General features: G+C 44.1%; 1 protein-coding gene and 1 long non-coding RNA gene across 5 annotated transcripts in view; both read right to left on the reverse strand.

The window, feature by feature from the left end:
* Positions 1–17,912, reverse strand: part of LOC116990323 (RAP1 GTPase activating protein) — a 290,150-nt gene that overhangs the window by 166,129 nt on the left and 106,109 nt on the right. Inside the window, exon 1 of one of the 4 annotated variants that reach the window (XM_033047835.1) lies at positions 9,519–9,537. The exons of the other annotated variants lie outside the window; for them this stretch is intronic. The gene's annotated coding sequence lies outside the window, so the exon portion shown is untranslated. Of the gene's footprint in view, positions 1–9,518; positions 9,538–17,912 lie in introns of those variants that run through there. 4 annotated transcript variants of the gene reach the window in all.
* LOC116990325 lies at positions 1,675–9,651 on the reverse strand. The gene is made up of 2 exons (XR_004416518.1): positions 9,553–9,651; positions 1,675–2,953 (listed from the first exon to the last, which is right to left on the reverse strand). It is a non-coding gene; the product is annotated as an uncharacterized LOC116990325 (long non-coding RNA).

Consider the following 17,912-nt stretch of genomic DNA (forward strand, 5'->3'; position numbering starts at 1 on the left):
TCTTGTTTTACCTCGTCATTAAAAGCGAATGGTGCAAATTAAATGCTTCACCAATTATCAGTGCTGTAATTGAATGGATCCCCACAGCTCATATTTTAAGGTTATCTATTTCTATCAAATTGCATTCTGTTCTTTGGCTTAAGCATGCATCGTCTGTCATGAGAAATACTGTCAGTAGAGAATACTTCCGTGTCCAAAGCTGTTTGCTAACTTCATTCAGGCTCCAGAATTGCTGCTAATTCTCCCACAAGTCGAGAGCTGCCGTTCACATTGAAAAGCACACATTTATAAAAGGGTGGAAACAAATATTATATTTCCAAATGTAAGAAATTATGTAAAAACAAGGCCTGAGATAGATTTGGGTTTAAAGCCTTGATCACAGGAAAATATAATGAAGCAAGAAATCACGGTAGGGAAACGTACATTTCCGAGGGTGGAAATGTCAAATACACGAGAGCATAACTTGAAGGAAGGTGGGGCAGAGTTTAAAGGAGATGTGCGGAGCAAGGTGTTTGTTAACCCAGTGAGTGGAGGGTGCCTGCAACATGGTGGTGAAAGCAAATATGATCATGGTGTTCACTGCGTTTATATAGACATATGGAAATGCAGGGAATGGAGGTGCATTGATCACGTGCAGCCAGATGAGATTAGTTCAACCTGGCATCATGCTCGGCATAGGCATTCTGTGCTGTTCTGTGGTCTATGTTAATCAATTCAACAGATGCTCAAAAAGCATCTGTTAAAATCTTGGATTGGCCATAACTGGCGCACTGCACTCAGTCCTGGTCTCTGGACTTTAAGGACCTTAAGACTCAAAAGTCACAGCGGATGCGGGCATGAGCACCAAGGAAGAGCCCAGGGATCAGGGATGTGCTGCAGGGAAAGCTGGAGAAGCTGAGATCACTCTTCTTCGAGGGGAGAGGGACGAGAGGGGATGTAACAGAGGTACAGAGCGAGGGAGAGAGAGAGTGGAACGGCTGCCATCCATCAATCTCCAGAGTGTAGAGATTGATTTGCAAAATCATTTTGAGACCAAGTGGTGCAACTGGAAATCACTAGGCTTGAAATCATTGTCAGAAATCCATTGTTTCCAATATTAATCCCTGCATAAATGTTTAGGCTGACACTGGGCTGCAGTTCTGTGGGATACTGCGATGCAGGAGGAGCGGTGTGGGGCGGTGGGGGAGCGCTGCACTGCGGGGGGGGGGGGGGCAGTGCATGAGGGAACGCTGCACTGTGGGAGGGGCAATGCATGAGGGAACGCTGCACTGTGGGAGGGGCAGTGCATGAAGCAGCGCTGCACTGTTTTTTTTGTGTGCTTTTTTTACAGTTAGTTTATTTTATTGCATGTTTCACACGCTCTTCAAATTACTTTCCAGGAAGAAAGATGCCGTCATATATTTGTTGAAACCACCTCATTGATTCTTCCCTGGAAATTTTATGCTTTGAACCAATGCGCCCTCTTTTAACTTTCTTATCAAAGGTTTCAAAGGTCTTTCATTGTCATGAGCACCAATTACGGTACAGCGATATGCGAATTACCATACAGCCATTCGGGAAAAAAAAGCAACAAGATTACACAACTACATAAAGGTTAACATAAACATCCACCACAGCCGATTCCCCACATTCCTCACTGTGATGGAAGGCAAAAAAGTCCAATCTTCTTCTTCGGAAATACTGAAACCAGGTCGCCCCATGGCCACGTACAAATCCAAACCATAACTTCCGATGCTGGGATCACATTTAATGCCCAGATCGATGTGCTCCTGGATCCCATAGCCAAACTTCCCTGTGTTACAGAAGTTGCTATTCCTCAAGTCATGCTCCCAAACCTTCAGACCCTTCTCTAAGATTTCTTCAGTTTTGGCCCCTCGAATTGTGCAATGAACAGCAATCTTCTCATTTCTCCGAATGCCAAAGGACCACACCGTACAGAGAGCTTTTGAAATCACCGGGGTCTGTCCAGTGAGTTGCTCCAGCACTTTAGCGGCTCTGGTCAGTCTGTCAACACTTTCACCTACACAGATGTTCAGACATAGTTTCCAAAAGCGGAGCTCATTCATAGGGTATTCCTTCTTGCGGGAGGGGCCGGTGAGTGAGCGCACTACTGCTGGAGGGGCGGTAGATAACAGTGATGTAGATAGTGGCTCAGGAGGACCGCTCACTAGCTGTTGATAGCATGGTTCAGTAGCCCAATAACAGTGGATCATAACATCGATCAATGTGTGTAGAGGCTGCTGTGGGTTGATTAGTTGTCATTTTCTCTGCATTACAAAGAGACTGTGTTTCAAAAGTAGTGCACTCCAGTCTCTCAATTTGTTTGCTAGATCTCCTCACGTACTCCTAACTTCAACATCCTTCCCGGAATTTTAATTCCACAAATTAATTCCCAAGGAAGCTCATTTTGAGGTGTCCAAAGTTTTGTTTTGAGCTTTTTTAATATAATTTTAAAAGTTGACATTTGTAGTTTCAGACTTAGACACAACACGAATCATTCGACAGACTTTCAGCTGCCTCATTAATTCAATGACAGGATTTGCCCTGATGAAATAATCCGCTGTGCTGCCCTGAAGCAGCAGAACTGTGCTGGAGTGTTATTACTGTCACGTGTACCAAGATACAATGAAAAACTTGTTTCATTTAGTTTATTGTTGCCATGTGTACCGAGGTACAGTAAAACGCTTTTGTTCGCGTGCTATTCACAGTCAAAAGAGTATACATGATAATAATCGATCCGTCCACGGTGTACAGATCCAGGATAAAGGGTATAACATTTACACCGTTTAAGTCCGATAAAGTCCAATTAACGATAGTTGTAAGGATTTCCAGTGAGGTGGATGGGAGGTCAGAATAACGCTGTTGAGAGCACCATTCAGTTGCCTGGCAACAGCTGCAAAGAAACTGCCCCCGAATCTGGACGAATGCGTTTTCAAACTTCTGTATCTGTTGCCTGATGGGAGAGGGGAGAAGAGGGCGGCTGGGGTGAGAATCATCCTTGACATGTGCTATCCAGATTACACCATTATATACATGAATACAATTGGGGCGGCACAGGGTGCAGCGGTAGACTTGCTGCCTAACAGCTCTTGCAGCGCCGGAGACCCGGGTTCGATCCCGACCACGTGTGCTGTCTGTACGGGGTTTGTACGTTCCCCCCGTGACCGCATGGGTTTTCATCGAGATTTTCGGTTTCTGCCCACACTCCAAAGACCTACAGGTTTGTAGGCTAAGTGGTTTGAATTTGTATTCTTAGTATAAGTGTCCTTAGTGTGTGTACTCTTGTGTTGCTGTGCAGGAATCGGTGGTCGGCGCGGACTTGGTGGGCCGCAGGGCCTGTTTCCGCGCTGTATCTCTAAACTAAACAATCACGCTATACACAAGTACAACAGATAGTGCAGAGGGAAAAATAACCAGAGTGCAGGATATAGTGTTACTGTGTTGCGACTACAGAGAGAGTGCAGCTTAAAAAAAAAAGTGCGAGGTCCCCGGTGAGGTAGGTTGGAAGATCATGACTACACCCTAGTTTATGGGCGCACTGTTCAATACTCTGAGAGCAGCAGTGGAAAAGCTGATACTGAATCTGATGGGACATGATTTTGTATCTACTGCCCGACAAGAGCGGGGATAAAAGGAATGGCCGGAGTGTGTGTTAGCCTTGATTCTGGTGGCTGTTTTTTCTGCATTATCGGTGGGAAGATTGACTGATTTGACTGAATTAATCTTTACTACAATAATATGACATGCTTACAACCTTTCCCCACTGAGGGTGGTGAGTACATGGAACAGAGGAGATAGTTGAAACAGGTACAATAACAATGTTAAAAAGACGTTTGGACACGTACATGGATAGATAAGGTTTAGATAGATATGGGTCAACATGGATAAATGGAATGAGCTGAGATGGGACTGTCATGGATGAGTTGGATGATAGGGCTTGTTTCCATGCTAGAACATAGAAAAGTACAGTACAATGTCGGTGCTCTGTGACTCTATGGGATTATTTGCAACATTTGTATTTTTTTAATTACATTAATTTCCCTTTGAATCTTTAACCTCTGGTCGAACTAGGCGGCTTGCAACATCTATTGGCAAGTTGCCTCAGTCTTAACAAGAACTCAGGACTTGGCAATGCCTTCAGTTTTGTGCATTACAGCAGGGCTCTCTGTCGCTCTGTCTGACTCGTCTTGATTTCTTTCCCTGGCATTAACAGGCAAAATATCCATTTACAGCACATTGCCTTCAAAGGCAAAAAAAAAGAAAGATTTAGATTAGAAAGTCAAAAGATGAATGGAATCCTCAAACAGAGCTCATCCACACACAGTGCTTGTGTCCAAACCTGTTTTCCCATTGAGAGTAAATTGCCAAAAGCACAAACGGATTTTGGTTTAATCAAAGATCCTGTTAACGTGCCGACGAATTGCAAGATTAATTCTCCACTACACAAAAAAGATTTCAAAGTCATATTCGAAACTAAAATTCAATCAGACATCCACTGCACTCGGATAATACACGCTGGCCACGTTTGTCATGTGTGAAACCAGGCCAGCACTGGGTTTGATTTATTGATTAATGCTCATTGTGATAGAGTCAGAGTACAGCATCCATCAAGAAGTAAAGTCCCAAGAGTGATATGTGATCCGATACTTTCGGCCGACCTGGGTACCAGAATATAAGATCGAGATCAGACCAATTACGGTGATTATTGATGCCACTTATAATCAATGGAACTGAAATTAAGCAGAGCTATTGAAGATAGATATTGCTATGATCAGCTACGATGACATTAAATGGTGGAGCCTACTGTGTAGGAAGGAACTGCAGATGCTGGTTTATACCAAAGATATTCACAAAGTGCCGCAGTAACTCAGCATGTTAGGTAGTATCTCTAGAGGAAATGGATAGGCGACGTTTCGAGTTGGAACCCTTCTTCAGAAGGTGAGCCCACTAGTCAATGCCTGATGGGTTTTTTCAGAACTTTTTCAGAACTTTTGCAGCCAGAGAGTTGCGAATCTGTGGAATCCTCTGCCACAGAAGGCAGTGGATGCAAATTCACTGGATGTATTCAAGAGAGAGTTAGATATAGCTCTTAGGGCTAACTGAATCAAGGGATATGGGGAAAAAGCAGGAACAGGGTACTGATTCTGTATGATCAGCCATGATCATATTGAACGGCAGTCCTGGCTCGAAGGGTTGAATGGCCAACTCCTGCACCTACTTTCTATGTTACTATGTTGTCTAGGTGTTGCTTCAAATGGAAGCTTATATCTTTGCGATCTGAAGAGCCTGATCTCACGAGGGGACGGGACTGCGATGGAGCAGTTACTGTATCCGTAATTGCCATATATTTCTCTCCCCAACTTACTGAAGTTGGAAACACCAGTATCACGGAAGGCAGAAGACTTTTCAATCGAGTTGACTGGGAGCAGCAAGGAAGAATTCTGAAAAAAATGATGTGGCAGATAATATCTATTCAGAGTGTCCCCAGGTCAATGGGATTAGTCAAGGCTAGAGATTGAGTAGATCCTTGCATTAGATTAGCTTAATTGGAGATTTACAATACGAGGAGTGCATTGCTGAAAATGTTTGAGACTAAATGTTTCCACAACTACCCTGCATTTTTTTTTTTTTTTTTAATTAAAAAAAAAAATATATATATTTTTATTATTTTAGATGTTTTTATTAAGGACAGTGCATATTTATAAACATTTGCATGCAATACGCAAGATTATAGCTATAGGCTAATTTCCATCTGTAGTCCCTCTGGTAAACCAGGTTAACACAGCATTGGAAACACCAAATTAAAATGCAACGATAGCATTCGTCTTCATTAACTTTGTACTAATCTTTCAGAAGGTTTCACAAACAAATAAACATTTCCAATGGATTCAGGACCGTGGGGTATGGAATGATGCCTGGCATGACTCCATGATGAAGCCCCCTACTCTGGGGGTTTGAGATTAAGAGGCAGTTTTGTTTAGTTACAGCATGGAAACAGCCAAACTACGGCCCATTGAGTTCACACCGACCATCGGTCACCCGTTCACGCTAGTTCTATATTATACCACTTTTGCCTCCACGCTCCTACACACTAGTGGGCAATGTACAGAGGCCAATTAACCTACAAACCCTATCTTTGGGATGTGGGAAGAAACCCACGCCATCACAGGAAGAATGAGCGAACTCCATGCGGACCGTGCACCTTTTCTCTATTACAGTAACGTTATAATGCTTGTAACACTGTATTCTGGACTCCAATACTTGACTTTTTGTACTAGCTAATTGTACTTGTGTATGGCTTGATCATACTCATGCATAGAGTGATTTGACAGGATATGCCTCTCATAACTCTCTAAACTTCTATCAGGTCTCCCCTCAGTCTCCATGTTCCAGAGAAAAAAATCCACATTTGTCCAGCCTCTCCTTATAGCTAATACCCTCTAATCTAGGCGGCATTCTGGTAAATCTCTTCTACACCCTCTCAAAAACCTCCACATCCTTCCTGTTCTGAGGCAACCAGAACTACACACAATTCTCCAAATGTGTTGCCTAACTAAGACACGAATGTGTCATTAACTGCAACGTTATGCTGTGGGATAACAGAAAATCAAGGGGCTGAATAACCTCTTTGTTCCTACATTACCACTCTATTCTATTAATGGAGGGATTCCAACAACACAATGAGGATTCACAGTGAGGTATTGCCATTGTAAATGGATTACCATCTGTGGACAAACCTAATAACTTTACTCAACAAGTAGGGAATTGAGTTAATTCGAAAGTTTGGCATGTCCAATGTGCCTTTCATTGACTCTCTCTCTCCCCCCCCTCTCTCTCTTTCCTGCTCCTAATTAAAACCCATGGGAATTTGTGATTACAGACATGAAAACCTGTTGAAATCCAACGTTGGACAAATTATGGCTTTTCTCTTAAACAGAATTCATGCGATAGGTAATTTTAAAGGGGAAACTCAGACAAAGCTTTTCCAAAAAGGAAACTGACAAGTATAATTGAAAATTATACTTCTGAGTTTGAAGAAGGGTTTCGGCCCGAAACGTCGCCTATTTCCTTCGCTCCATAGATGCTGCTGCACCCGCTGAGTTTCCCCAGCAATTTTGTGTACCTTCGATATTCCAGCATCTGCAGTTCCCTTTTGAACAGTATAATTGAAAAGATGACATTCCTGGGCTCTTCTTCAAACTCGTTTGTGTGAAACTCTCGCTCTCCGAGTTACTTTCATCATTTACATTTTGGGTTCACTTTGACAAATAAAAGGTCCCCAAGTTTTGAATCTGGTTTATAAAGCAATCAAGAAATCGCAGGAAGTTGTGGATGTCGCCCAGTCCATCAAACAGAACAAGCAACCCCCCCCAAATCGATCGATTTACACCTTATGGTTTAAGGAGGAAAATCGAAGGTACACAAAAATGCTGGAGAAACTCAGCAGGTGCAGCAGCATCTATGGAGCGAAGGAAATAGGCAAAGTTTTGGGCCGAAACCTTTCTTCAGACTTCAGATTTACACCTTATGCTGTCTTGGAAAGGAAACCAATAAAAGTAAGGTCCTGGCTTTTCCCTCTTCTCTCCACTCCAGTATGTCAGATGTTCTCAAAGTCTGACAGGATCAGCTTCTTCCCCTTTTTTATCAAGCTATTGAACAGATAACCGTAGTCTGGTTCCAATCTTCCAACCTGCCTCATTATGGACCTTGCACTTTTTCTCTGTTCCTGTAATGCTATAACTCTTGTAACACTATATTCTGCACTCTGGTGGGGTTTTTTCTTTGACTACATCTGTGCTTGTGTATGGCTTAATTGTATTCATGTATAGTGTGATTTGACAGGATAGCATGAAAACAAAGTTCTTCCACTGTTTCTCAATACATGTGACAATAGCAAACATTAGAAATACCAGTAACACGATTCACAGAAATTGGGATCGTTTGTTTCCAAAAACTAATTAAGGGCAAAGATTGATTAAAAATGTTGATTGCTTTTTGATAGACAAGGAAAGTTGACACCAAAAGGTGTAGATCAAGTTAATATTGCTGATGCAATGCCCCTCCTTCGTTATCTCTAGATTTCCAACAATCAACCACTTGTCTGAGTTTATTAATAGTGGGTGCATTTTTTGAGAGATAGAAAAAATATTATTAAAGAAGTTAATATCAATTTGATATATTTTCCCTCCACTCTATTTCATTTCAACTTGCATGAAATATTTATAATGGAATTGCTTTCGAGTGGAGACTGGATCTGACTTGAAGATGAATTCCGGAAAATATTTTATTCAGTTTCAGATATTGAAAAGTGGAAATGGTTTAATAAAACACAATGGATGAAAAGCAAAGTATAAATGGATGATAGCGTTATACAACATTCTGTGTGCACTGAATGAGAATGGAATAATAGTTTATTTTACAGCCGTGCTCTGCATATTACAAGAAAGCAAGGGAGTATCAGTGTGTAGGAAGGAACTGCAGTTGCTGGTTTATAAAGAAGAGAAGGGTATCAATCCGAAACGTCATCTATTCCTTTTTTCCAGAGTTGCTGCCTGACCTGCTGAGTTATTCCAGCATTTTGTACCTATCAAGGGAGAATCAATGTTTGGTCTCTGTTTCAACAGGGGTCTGTACAGTAGAGTTAAACTTTCAACACCAGCAAAGCGACCAACATGGGTGACCAGTGCGGTGCTTCTGAATCTAAGGGTCAGCATGTAATCAGACCCTTCAGCCTAAATAGTCTAGACTAACAATGTGCTCATCCAAACTAGTCCTGTTTGCCTGAAAGAAAAGGACACAAAGTGCTGGAGTAACTCAGCTGGTCAGGCAGCACCTGTGGAAAACGTGGATAGGTGACGTTTCGGGTCTGGACCCTTCTTCAGAGTGATTGTAGTGGGGAGGGATGGGAAGAAAGCTGGAAGTGATAAGGGGCAGTACAAAGGCTGGCAACTGATAGATAGGTGGATACAGGCAAGGTTTTTATTCATAGGCAGATGGTTAGACGAAGGTCAGGGATAAAAACCTTATCAAAAAATATCCCCCTCGAGGGTATGTATCTGCCACTTGTAGTTGATTCCCCAACCCTGGGGGGGAAAAAGACACTGTACATTCACATTGTTCTATATCAATCGCAGTAAATACTATTGTATCATCACATAACATGGAGGCTGCCTTTGTTAATCTTCAGTGGAAAGCTGCAGCCGAAATTCACCAGGATGTTGCATGGGATGGAAGGTTTCAATTATGAGGAGAAACTGGTTGGATTTGTTTTCCATTGAGCGGAGAACATAGAACAGCACAGTACATAGTCCACACTGACCATTGATCATCCACACACACGGTTTCTATGTTATGTTCCACTCTCTCAAACACTCCCTTCACACACGAGGAGGCAATTGATAAAAAACCCGCGTGTCTTTGGAACGTGGGAGAAAACCGAAGCACCGCGAGGAACACCACGGCTCACAGGGAGAACGTGCAAACTGTACACAGAGAACCACCGAAGGTCAGGATCAAACCTGGGTCTTTGGTGCTGTGAGGCACTAGCCCTACCAGCTGCACCACTCTGACCTCCCCCATCATTTATTGGACCACACCAGCACTTTGGTCTTGTTGCCCGTGATCTGATCAGCTCAGCTCTGTGTAACATTCGGGAGGCTGTAGTGATTGTCCTGACCTTTGGACGATCAATAGTCGTTGAGCTGAGCAAATGGAGCTCGCCCTCTGAATACAGAATCATTTTACTAATCACTAATGAGACTACGGTCGGGCTGGACGAGGTGTTCCACGCCTACATGGAGTGTGTGAGATTGCGGCCCCTGTTCCAATATCTAAAGGGGATGTTCCTTGCCTTCTGACTACATTTCGCACCCACTATCCTCATCTTTGGTCACCCTGTGCATAGGGCTAGGGCTGAAGATGTCCTGGATGGGTTGTTCCTAGGCCTGACCAAGCTGACCATCCACGAGTTATGGCACCAGGCGGAAGATGGCTCTGCCTGAGCCGGCCGTCTGCGCCTTTTCCAGGGTTACGTCCGCGCCCGGGTGTTTTCAGAGAGGGACTATGCACTGTCCACGGGCACCCTGGGGGATTTCCGGGACCACTGTGCACCAAGGGGGGTGGAATGTATCCTTGGCAAGGATTGTAACATAGTTGTTTAATACTCAGTATATTTGATATTTACCAATATTTGTTTTACTTGTGTATTATGGTGGTGGGTTTGTTGGTATTGTGGATGTATTGTACATATTATTCTTGTAATAAATGATAAAAATTTATTTTTGGTTAAAAAAAACCCGAGACTAAACGAGATATTAAAAATACATAGACGTTTTTGGGCTAAAACTTGTATAATTATATAAAGGTATAATTGTAAATTGTCCCTAGTGTGTACGATAGTGTTAGTATGCGGGGATCGCTGGTCAGCATGGGCTCAGTGGGCCGACGGGTCTGTTTCGGTGCTGTATCTTTAAACTAAATTAAATTATGATATTAGTAGATTCCCAGTCAGTATCCGGACTCCGCCATCACCACCCCCTGGGTATGTCCAGTCTCGCACGACAGAAGCTTCTGAAGTGCTCGCGTAGGTGGGAGAGTGGGTGTCTGGGAATCCTTGACATTTCGTGCAGAAGACTCGTGGCATCAGGTCAAAAGTGGGCAAGGGGCCATTGGTCTGACTACCACCTACAGACCATCAGCTGATGAAACCATACACCTTCTACCATTGGGAAGGTGGTACAGGAGTCTGAAAACCATGATCACCACGTTCAAGAATAACCTCTCTGGAACCGTCAACCATAGAAGTATAAATGTGGCCACACATTTTTAGGAATACATAACAGGCAAGAGCTGACTGCAACTTTCTCAACCATCCCGAATCAAAGGAATAAACTAGAAAATATATAATTTTATTTTATACTATCAATAACTAAAACGAGCAGCAGAGTGGGGCGGTGGGTAGAGCTGCTGCCTCACAGTGCCGGTGACTCGGGTTCGATCCTGGCCTCGGGTGCTGGTTGGGTGCAGTTTGCACGTTCACCCTGTGACCCGGGTATGCTTTCTCGAGTTACTCTGGTTTCCACTGTGCTGTACATGATGTAGCACTTCACACAGAATAGTGAAAGGCCTGTATAGGGTGGACACAGAGAATATGTTTCCACTAGTGGGAGAGTCTAGGACCAGAGTGCATCGCATCAAAACAAAACGATGCACCTTTGGAAAGGAAATGAGGAGAAATGTATTTAGTCAGAGCATGATGAATCTATCGAATTCATTGCCACAGAAAGCTGTGGAGGCCAAGTCATTGGGTATTTTAAAGGCGGAGATTAATATATTCTTGATTAGTAAGGATGTCAAAGGTTATGGGGAGAAGGCAGGAGAATAGGGTTAAGATGGAATAGTCAGCCATGATTGAATGGCGGAGTAGACTCGATGGGCCAAATGGCCTACTACTGCTCCTATGAGTCATGAACTTATACCATCCTGATTTAGGAATATATCTCTGGTCATCATCGCTGGGTCTAAATCTTGGAATGCTGCCCAAAGGCACGGTGGAAGCATTTTCACCTGAACGACTGCAGCTGTTAAAGACAGTAGCCTTAGCACCATCTTCTTGAGAGCAATAAGTATCAGCTTGATGTTGGGAATATGGAACACAGAATGCTTGGAACACTCAGCAGGTCAGGCAGCATCTGTGGAAGAAAAAGCAGACTAGGCTTCTCAGGTTGATGGCATAAAGGCAGCTCATCGATCTGAAACATTATCTCTGTTTCTCTTTACACAGATGCTGCCTGACCTGTTGAGTGTTTCCAGCGTTTTCTGTTTTTACCCTCATCTTGGGACCCAGCTTCTTCCTCCATTCTTTTGATTTACGTAAACAAAGCAATCCTTCTACGATCTAAGTTCAGATCTGTAGAAGGGTCCCGACCCGAAACATCAGCCGTCCATGTTCTCCAGAGACGCTGCCTCGCCCGCTCAGTTACTCCAGCACTTTGTGTCCTTTTGTGTCAACCAGTATCTGCAGTTCCTTTTTCATAAGTTCAGAATATGCTTTGGGCTGACCGACTGCACAGAGACACGGAAATATTTCAGTGGTGTGAGAGAGAATAAAGGAAATACTTTATAAAGGAAACGTGATAGAAAATAAAGGAAGTGTAATAGAAAATATAGGAAATGTGCTAGGGAATAAAGGAAGTACTTCAGTGATGTGACAGAGAAGCTGCTGGAAGTTACATCAGGCAATGGTGTTGCCTGGTTCTGGATTGTACTGTGTTGTAAGGGGAAGATGAATCAATGGGAATTTTCAAAACATAAATGTATGCAGCCATACAAATTATGAGCAGGAGCAGGACATGAGATCTTTCTCGCGTGCTGTTCCAATGTACTAGAACTTGGCTGATCTGACCATAACCTCCACTCCACATTCTCATAATTTCTCATAACCTTTCAGCCTCTTGTCTATCAAGAATGCATTCTTCCCCTACTTAAAAAGAGTTCAACATATCAACCTCCAACCTCATCTACTGCATCACCTGTATCTCCTCCAACCTCATCTACTGCAGTCCCAAGCAGTCGTTCCAGGTGCGACAAAGGTTCACCTGTATCTCCTCCAACCTCATCTACTGCATCCGCTGCTCTAGATGTCAGCTGATTTACATCGGTGAGACCAAGCGTAGGTTGGGCGATCGTTTCGCCGAACACCTCCGCTCAGTCCGCAATAACCTACCTGACCTCCCGGTGGCTCAGCACTTCAACTCCCCCTCCCATTCCCAATCCGACCTCTCTGTCCTGGGTCTCCTCCATTGCCAGAGTGAGCAACAGCGGAAATTGGAGGAACAGCACCTCATATTCCGTCTGGGGACCTTGCGTCCTTATGGCATTAACATTGAATTCTCCCAATTTGGCTAGCCCTTGCTGTCTCCTCCCCTTCCTTAACCCTCCAGCTGTCTCCTCCCACCCTCCCATCCGCCCGCCCTCGGGCGCCTCCTCCTCCTCCCCTTTTCCTTCTTTCTTTCTCCCCCCCCCACCCCCCATCAGTCTGAAGAAGGGTTTCGGCCCGAAACGTCGCCTATTTCCTTCGCTCCATAGATGCTGCTGCACCCGCTGAGTTTCCCCAGCAATTTTGTGTACCTTCAACATATCAACATATTGGCGGCACAGTGGCGCAGCGGTAGAGTCGCTGCCGTACAGCGCCAGAGACTCGGGTTCCATCCTGACTACTGCTGCTGTCTGGACAGAGTTTGTACGTTCTCCCCGTGACCGCGTGGGTTTTCTCCGGGAGCTCTGGTTTCCTCCCTCACTCCACAGACATACAGGTTTGCAGGTTAATTGGCTTGGTAAAATTGTCCCTGGCGTATGCAGGATAGTGTTAGTGAGTTTCGGCGCTGACTCGGTGGGCTCGAAGGGCCTGTTTCCGCGCTGCATCTCTAAACTAAACTAAACCAAATCTGCTTCCACCACCCTTTGAAGAACATGGAAAAGTACAAAAATAGAAACAGGTCATTGAGCCCACAGTGTGTGTGTGTGTGTGCGCTAAACATGATGCCAAGATAAACTAATCTCACCTGCCTGGACATAGATCAAATCCCTCCATTTCGATGTGCCCATCTAAAAAGCTCTGAAATGCCACTATCGTATCTGCTTCCACCACCACCCCTGGCAATGCGTTCCTGCCCCCCACCACTCACCTTTCACTTTAATGCTATGCACTCCAGTCTTTGACTTTTCCTCCCTGCGAAAATATTCTGACCGTTCAGCCCCTCTATGCCTCATAATATTATACACTTCTATCAGGTCTTCCCTCTGCCTCTGGCGTTCCAGAGTGAACAACCCAAGTTTGCCCAACCCCTCTTCTAGATAATGCCACCTAATCCGGGCAGCATAACCCTGGAGGTGGAAGCAAGGAACTGCAGATGCTGGATTTGCAAGAAAAGTGCCAAAATGCTGGAGTAACTCAACAGGTCTGGCAGCATCTCTGGAGAACATGGATACGTGCCAAACATGATGCCAAGTTAAACAAATCTCCTCTGCCTGCAACGTGATTCATATCCCTCCAAATCCTGGGAGTAATCTAAAGACTGTCTGTTGAAAAAAATCACCTCATCTGTCTCATCTGCCAGCCTTTTACCTTTAAACTGTAATTTTCTCCTTTATTCTAGTTCTCCCACAAGCAAAACATCCTCGCCAGATTCACTTAGACCATGGTTCCTGAGGAAAAATGGAAAATATTTGGAGTGCCACGGAGAAGGAATGTTAAATAAGTGCTTTTTCACAAAGTTATCACACCCACTCTGGGCTCAATGATCTCAGTATACATTGTTCATAAATTCATGTTCTAGGAGCAGTACTAGACCATTCGGCCTATCAAGGCTACTCCACCATTCAATCATGGCTGATCTATCTTTCCCTCTCAACCCCATTCTCCTGCTTTCTCCCCATAACCCCGACACCCTTATGCCCCTGTCCCACTTAGGAAACCTGAACGGAAACCTCTGGAGACTTTGCGCCCCACCCAAGATTTCCGTTCGGTTCCCGGAGGTTTTTGTCAGTCTCCCTACCTGCTTCCACTACCTGCAACCTCCGGCAACCACCTGCACCCTCCGGGAACCGCACGGAAACCTTGGGTGGGGCACAAAGTCTCCAGAGGTTTCCGTTCAGGTTTCCTAAGTGGGACAGGGGCATTTACTAATAAAGAATCTGCCAATCTCCACCTTAAAAATACGCAATGACTTGGCCTCCACAGCCAGCTGTGATACCAAGGGCAGAGCTTTAATGTGAAAAGAGCAAAAGTCAAGGGCAAGTTTTTTTTAAATTTCCACAGAGAGGATGGTGGGTGCCTGGTGGTGGAGGCAGAGATAGTGGGGGTTAAGAGGCGTTTGGATAGGCACATGGATGCACAGGGAATGGAGGGAATGGATCACGTGAAAGCAAATGAGATTAGTTAAATGAAGCATCAAGTTCGACATGGACTTTATGGGCTGAAGGGCCAGTTCCTGTGTTGGTCTTTGTTCTGTGTTCCACGTGTGTATAAGTGATACCTGTTCATGCAAATACAAAGTTGGAGCATAACCAAATTACGTGACAAAAGTGCATTACAATTCACGTCACGTACAGTGTTGGCTCCAGACGTTATCATTATTTGTGATGGATTTCCTAACAACTTCTGTCACCTGTGGGTTTCACCAGAATTAGGTAAACCAACATTAATTTTGTACTCCTTGACAAGAAGGAATTTCATTCCGGGAAATGTATTCATCCAATAATTTGTTTCGAAGGTTAAAAATTAAAATGTGTTCGAGCGGATAAAATATTGGCACAAACAGAATAAACAACATTAAAAAAATCATCTTTCAAAGCTTCCTGTTCAATATAATTTTCAGCTCTTTATGAAGCAGTAAGAATGTCTTTATTGAATATTTTAAGGTCACGCACATTTTTGGGAATACGCAATGATGTCAAGAGCTGACTGTAATTTTGCAAACAACTCCAAATCAAAATGGAATAAACTAGAAAACATATTTTATTTTAAACTATCTGGGTGGCATGGTGGCGCAGTGGTAGAGTTACCGTGCCAGAGACCCGGGTTCAATCCTGACTATGGGTGCAGTCTGTATGTAGTTTGTACGTTCTCCCCGTGACCACGTGGTTTTACTCCGAGATCTTCGATTTTCTCCCACACTCCATAGACGTACAGATTTGTACGTTAATTGGCTTGGTATAAATGTAAATTATCCCTAGTGTGCGTGGGATAGTGTTAATGTGTAGGGATCGCTGGTCGGTGTGGACTTTGTGGTCTGAAGGCCTGTTTCCGCACTGTATCACTAAACTATCAACGGGGGGGGGGGGGTAGATGGTAGCTCAGGATTGTTCAATTGCCTGATAACACTTCTGTGCCTCACGACTGATGGGAGACGGGAGAAGAGGGAGTGGGGGAAGGGGGTGAGACTGATTCTGCTGCTGGCCCTGCCAAGGCAGAGGGGTAGAGATGTAGATGGGTCAGGTGACGGTGAGAGCAAGCAAAGATTTCAGGAATTCTCTGAATGAACAGACAACCCAAAATGTCACCTGCCTATTCCCTCCACAGATGCTGCCTGACCCACTGAGTTCCTCCAGCACCTTGTGGCTTGCCTGAATTTTCTTTTCAGGGAGAGAGCACTGATGGAGTCATTGATGTATTGGAGAGAGGGGCTAGGAAGGACTGCAGAGTAGGTGGGAATACAACGACACTCCACCCACCCCACAACGTTCATCCATAACCAGGGCCTACATGGGTTTCCACAGCAACACCTACCACTTGGATGAATCGAGTGGAGTCAGAGCTGAAGCTATTGAGCTCGAGAGGATGGCACTCACTGTGAAATGGGTACTTATCCATTGTCCTGTGGGAGTTACTATCATTATAGTGCACACAGGCAGGCAATGGTGGGCCACACTATGATATTGTCTACAGAACAAATGTTTGCCAGTGACAAGCGTGTGTTAAGAACATCTTTTTTTTCCACCAATGAAAAGCATGTTGCTGCATAGGATCGTTCATTTTCTGTGAGACTTTTGTTGACAGTGATGGAGGATGAAGGAGAATGCAAGCCCTAACCAGATTTGGTTGCCATGGAGTCTAGAAACAAGCCCAACACATCCATGCCGACCAAGATGACCCATCTGAGATTGTCCTATTTTCCCCGAGTCAGACTTATTACCCTCTCAACCTTTCCTATGCACATCACTATTATTATAGTACCTGCCTCAAACACCTCCTCTGGCAGTTTGTTCTATACACCCACCATTCTGTGTGTGAAAAAGTTGCCCCTCGGGAACCTATTAAATCTTCCCCATCTCACCTTAAATGTATGCCCTCTAGTTCTTGATCTCCTATCATGGGTACAAGACTGTGCACCTCTATACACTTCTGCTTCCCAAGGAGTAAAGTCCTAGCCTGCCCAATCTCTGCCTGGAGCTCAGGTCCTCTGCTCCTGGTAACATTCTGGTAAATCTTCCCTGCACTCTTTCCACTTAATGCATCCATCAGATTCCCTCCAGTAACCTACTTACCACAGATATCAGGCTTGCTAGTCTACAGCTCCCATGTTTTTCTTTGCAATCAACTTGATTTTATCCTTCGTGTCAAAACCTCACACACCAGCAGCAGAGACCAAAGCAGGTAGGTGGGGCTAATGTCGATGGGGCACGTTGGTCAGCATGGGCATGTTGGGCCAAAGGGCCTGTTTCCACACTGCATGACTATGACTATGATCAGATACTGGAAACATGCATCTAGTCAGGTTTGAGTTTCAAATATAGGGTTTGGGACAAAAATACCAGATCCTTGCCATTAGCCAGATTACATTGCTTAATTCCAAACTGATACCAAAATGGTAAAGTTCAAATTTAAGAGAAACTTAAAGTATAATATTCTCAGAACAGCAATTGTGAGAGTGAGGTTGATTCTACCTCATGTTCCATCTGAAAGTCAATGGCCTCCATTTGTCTCCTGCACCAATTCACACCACAACTTAAGTATAAGCCAGGTTATTAAACAAGACCACCAGAGATAAAACAACATCTAGTCGAGAGTTAAGAGTATTTTGTGGTCTTATGTCCCTCAACGGAACAAGTAGATTCTTACTTGCAGCATCACAATGGATATGTAAATGTAGTTCTCTGTAAACACCATAATAAGCAGCAAAAATATATACATCTATACATACACATGTGCATATACATATATTGAGGTATGGTGGTGTAGTGGTTAGTTGGATGAACAGTAGCCTGAATTCTGGGCCATTGCTGCTGAGACACGAGTTCAAGTCCCACATATGCTGACAGTAAATCTGAATACAAATCATTACAAACACTGTTAGATAGAGCTCTTGGGGCTAGCCAAATCAAGGGATATGGGGAGAAGGCAGGGATGGGTT

The sequence above is a fragment of the Amblyraja radiata genome, chromosome 31, assembly GCF_010909765.2.
Source record: "Amblyraja radiata isolate CabotCenter1 chromosome 31, sAmbRad1.1.pri, whole genome shotgun sequence".
Taxonomy (NCBI): domain Eukaryota; kingdom Metazoa; phylum Chordata; class Chondrichthyes; order Rajiformes; family Rajidae; genus Amblyraja; species Amblyraja radiata.